Below are 5410 nucleotides of genomic sequence, written 5' to 3'. Positions count from 1 at the left end.
TTGAAGCTAGGGGCACCTGGGTGGCTCAGTTGGTTAAGCCTCTGACTTCAGCTCAGGTCATGATCTCACAGTTCATGGGTCCGAGCCCCACGTCGGGCTCTGTGCTGACAGCCAGAGCCTGGAGCCTGCTTTGGATTCTGTGTCTCTGTCTGCCCCTCCCTGCTCTCACGCTCACGTGTCCTCTCTCTCTCTCTCTTTCAAAAATAAATAAACATTAAAAAAAAAAACTTCAAAAAAAAAAACTATTTGATGCTCTCTGGTAAGTGTAATGGCAAATTACCCAAAAGCCCTTCATTTCCACTCCCAGAGGAACTCCCTTGTGTACAAGAAGATCTGAACAAGAATGTCACAGTCTTAAATAGGAAATAAAGAAAAAGAAAAAGCACACCCTAAACGTACGTTTCCAGAGGAATGGGTAAATAAATTGTGAACTGCTCACGCAACATAATGAATGAACTAGAATTATACTTATCAATATGGATGAATTCTCACAAATATATTGAGCGACAAAAACAGGCTGCAGAATACATTTATGTAAAGTCTAAAAACATACAAAACAATTCCATGTGTTGTTTCAGAATACATACCTATGTAGAAAAAGTCAAAAATGCCTAGGAATGATGCACACCAAATACAGATAATGGTTTCTTCGAGAAGGGAATGAGAAGCAGGTGGTAGGGAGACACGTATGGGGTTTCAACTTTATTAGTAATGTTTTACTTCTTAAATGAAGTGGTGGTCACAGGGGCAATTGTTTTATTATTGTTTATGCCCTTTTATTTATTTTTTAAAGTTTATTCATTTATTTTGAGAGAGAGGGAGTATGCATGTGAGCAGGGGGAGGGCAGAGAGAGAGAGAGGGAGAGACAGAACCCTGAGCGGGCTTCAGGGCCTCAGCGTGGAGCCCGATGCGGTGCTCAGTCTCACGAGCCATGAGATCATGACCTGAGCCAAAATCAAGAGTCAAACACTCAACCAGCTGAGCCACCCTGGCACTCCTATGCCTTTTTAAATATAGCCTCATAATTTAAAAAAGTTTAAAGAAAATGTAATGGAAGAGAATATCCCATTTAAAATATAAGGGAAGAAGCTAACATACCTAGGACTTTGAAATAATCTCCGAACCGAGGAGTGATACCTTTAACCACACCTTCGGGCATGGTAAATGACATATAAATGAAATGTACAGATTCACAAAATCGAGGAATATATCCCTATATTCCAAAGAGCTGATGTCTTTAATCCAGAGTCCCTTATTAAAAGTCATATGACCAATAACCCGGAACACTAAAATAGCAGGCTAAAGTCATGAACTGACGATCAACAGAAATAGAAATAGTGTTTAAATATAGAAGAAATGCAAGTAGAAACCATGAAATACTATGTTCGCCAAAGAGGAAAAGGTTGGTGAGGACGCGAAGGGGTCCCTCTCCTGTGTTGTTGCCCGAGTTGTATGGGAGTGTGTGCTGTCATATTGTTTACAGAGGGGCATCTGTGATGATCTATCAAAACGTGAAGAGCCCGCATCCCTTGACCTAGAAATCCCACCTCTATGAATTGTTCCTGGTGATACACTTGCACATACGGGGAATGATTTATTACATTGTTTGTAATTGCAAAAACAATGGGAGAAAATTAAATGTCCCTTGGTAGGGGCTGGCTAAAATAAAATAGGATATACATCCTTTGAATCGACAGCTAGGTAGTGGTTTTAAAGTGGGGTCATCTCCATGCGTACATGAAAGAAAGAGCTGCAAGATAAATTGTAGAGCAAAGAGGGATGTGTGGGATTGTGTGCATGCTACCATTTGCAGAGGGAAGAGAGGATAGAGTACACGTATGCTTCCTTATACACGGAAAATTCCCAGAAGGAGAAGGATGGAACCCATAACCGTGACTGCTTTCCAGTCACTCCCATGCAGTAGTAGGAGACGCTGGAATTATGTAAACAAACAAACAAACAAACAAAAATGAACTCTTAAAACTAAAAAGCTAAAAATCCTGACTGAATTCAGTACCGAGGTATACGTTTCGGAGTCTGCCGTGCTAGCCATCGGAAAAGGGACGAATGTTGGGGATGTGCGATCCTGGTCCTAAATGCTTTCTTGCTAACCTCTAAACACTTCTCCGGAAAGGTCCTGCTACACAGCCAGTCGGAGGAGGAGGTTGGGGGGGGTGGGGGATGGGAAATGTGGCTTGTTATTCACACAGCCCCACAAATCCGATCGGCATCCTAGAACTGCTTACCTCGTGCTTCCTGAGTCATTCCTAATGAGAGATAATGATAGCGAGGTGGGTAGGTCTCAGGTGGGGGTCGGGAAAGGACACCAAGAGAGGCCAGGTCAATTTTGATTCATTGCACATTAAACTTTTCACTTCTCCTTCCTTTGCACATTTATAGCCATTAGTGAGGAATCTGGGAGCACTGCAAGCACAGGCCAGTGGGCAAAACGGGTTTTAGGTCCTTTGCATCGGTAGCTCGGAAATGAGAATTTAGACGGAGAGAAACAGTGTGTATCCTCAAGGAGGTGCCGTGGAACAGGTGCCCCTGCTCTCGGGGACAGAGGGGGGACATACTCAGAGAGCGGCAGAACGGGGGGCTTTCGGGAGGGGGGGTATGGGAAGACAGAGCAGTCCTTACCAAAATATGTAGAAACAGAATTTGTCCATATGTTGACTGCATGCTGGGGGAAGTGTAAAGCAAACAGAGCTGGGTGAGGTTCATCAGCAAATGTCTCGTGGCTCCGGAAACACAAGGAAGACCATGTGATTTATTTCATAGTCACTAGAAACGTTAAACACGGCACTTCTGTGGAGCACATTCTAGGTCTGAGGGATACATCAGAGAACCAGATAAAGTCTTGACCCTCGTGCGAGTTACAGTGTAGCATCCAGGGCAGTGGGGTGAATATGGAGAAAACAGATGACACACAAATAAGAATACAAACCTATGAGACAATGACAGGTAATGATCAACCTAAGAGTCCATTTTCCTGGAAAAGGGAAGAGAAAAGACAAGCGAAGCATGAGGGGAGGGGTTATTTTCGATAAAAGATCCGGGAAGCCTCTCCGATGAAGCAACATTTGATTAGCGACCTGAGGAAAGTTAAGGAGTAAGCCACGAAACTATACGAGGGAAGTGATAGTGCAAAGGCCCTGAGGCTGAAACATGACATTTACCGCACAGGTAAAGGAAAAGCATGCAGAAAATAATGATAAGCAAACAGCTGGAACACAAAATGTATACTCCCTATGATTAGGCGTACGTAGAGCTATGTATCAAAGAAGACGAATGAAAATATAAATCCTTGTAATGTTTCAGGAAAGTAGTAAAGATTCGTGTTTCTCAAGGGCAGGCAGTGTCTCCTAATTCCGTGTCTGATCCCACCATGCTTGCTATATGTAGGATCCTAAACAACATCTGAGGACCGAATAAATACATCACTACAATTCTTTTGAAAACGTTTTCTTTATCATTTAAACACATAAAAAAAGATGGCCGCCTATGAAAAATTTAAACTCGTGATGGCACGTTGCATGGGGGAGCTTCCCAGAAAGATAGGACTCCGGCTCGGGGCCAGCCCAAGATGGAATTGGGAAAACACAGCCACGTTTTACTGACTGCCTAATGCCTGCTACACACTTGTCCCTGCATCGTCACGGGCAAATCTGAGAATGGCCCAAGGAGGAAGGTACAGTTAGTTCAATACTGTAGTCTAGGACATTGAGGCTCAGGGAGATTCCGTTTGTAGCCCACGGACCCAAAAAGCCAGCAGAGGATAGAGCTGAACAACAGATCTCGGAGTCCAAGTTCAGACCTCGACAACCACAGCCTGGGGAGGTCTACTCTAGGGCTCTTCCTTCATGCCAACTGTGTTTTTGGTCTTTGTTTTTCGTTTTTTTTTTTTTCTTTCTCTTTTTGGAATTGGAGTAGAGTTGACACACAATTCGTTTCAGATGTACAACATAGTGATCCGACAAGCCTATATGTTATGCTCTGCTGGCCACAGTGTCGCCACCATCTGTCACCACACAAAGCTCTTACGATACCATTGACTGTATTCCCTGTGCCGTGCCTTTCGTCCCCGTGACGTATGCATTCCATTACCGGAAGCCTGGATTGCCCTCTCCCATTACCCCATTTTGCCCATCCCCCCCCACCCTCTCCCCTTTGGCAAGTGTGTCTGTTCTCTGTACTTATGGTCTGTTTCTGGTTTGTTGGCTTGTTCACTTGCTTTGTTTTTTAGATTCCACACAGAAGTGAAATACATTCGTCTTTCTCTGTCTGACTTCTGTTACTTGGCATAACACCCTTTGGGTTCATCCATGTTGTCACGAAGGGCACGATCTCATTCTTCTTTATGACTGAATAATATTCCATTGTATGTGTATCACATCTGATTTACCCGTTCATCTATCGATGGACGGTTGGGCTTGCTTCCCCATCTTGGCTATTGTAAATCATGCTACAATAAACATAGGGCTGTGTGGATCTTTTCAAATTCGTATTTTTGGGGGTTTTTTTTCTGGGCAAATACCCAGTACTGGAATTACTGATCACATGGTCATTCTATTTGCAATTTTGAGAAAATTCCATACTGTTTTCCACAGTGGCTGCACCAATTTACATTCCCGCCACTGGTGCACGAAGGTTCCTTTTCGTCCACGTCCTGGCCACACTTGTTATCTCTTGCCCTGACAGTTTTTGAGTACGAATTCCTGCTCCCTGCTATTCTCGGTGGTCCTGCATTTTCCCAAACCCTCCCAGTGCGGCACCTCATGGGAGCCGTTCCCCCTGTCGTCCCCATCTCTGATCTTAGTGTCAGGAGAACTGGATCCGAAGCTCAAGTTTCCCCTCTTGCTCATAATGTGACTCTTGCAAGTTCATTTCACCTTTCTGAGTCTCACTTTTGTCATTTTTTGACGGAGACAACTGTGTGTTGGAATTATGGTGCAGAGTCAATGAAATCATGCAATCAAAGTCTTTGGACCAATGTCTGATGTATACGGCAGATACTCAATAAATCCTGGGTGAATCTATTTGTAGCCGGCTCGTGTCTGGGTCCCGCTAATGATCGACTAACCTGATAAATGAATCCCGGATTAGTTACCAATGGTGATAATAGCATAAAATATTGTGCCTCCCCCATAACACTGACGATTTAACATAACTCAAATTAATTGCTGATGGTGGGAGGGCCCATCACAGCTGCCAGGGAAGACCTCATCGACATCCCTTACCTTGGTGGTCACCAGGAAGGCAGCCCATTTGTCCAAAATTCATTATGCCGTGACTTAGGCTCAGAGGAAATCTAACATGTAGGTTAACTGTCATAAATTGCATGAAAACTCCTGCTAAGAAGAGACCAGTCTGCATCTGTAGCTCCCAAACTAAAGGTTCAGAAAAAAA

The sequence above is a fragment of the Lynx rufus genome, unplaced genomic scaffold (genome assembly GCF_022079265.1).
Source record: "Lynx rufus isolate CCGP_SWC_20201006 ecotype Redwood Valley unplaced genomic scaffold, mLynRuf1.p SCAF_9, whole genome shotgun sequence".
Classification (NCBI taxonomy): domain Eukaryota; kingdom Metazoa; phylum Chordata; class Mammalia; order Carnivora; family Felidae; genus Lynx; species Lynx rufus.
The sequence above is the reverse complement of the archived record's forward strand: the minus strand, read 5'-3'. Positions refer to the sequence as shown.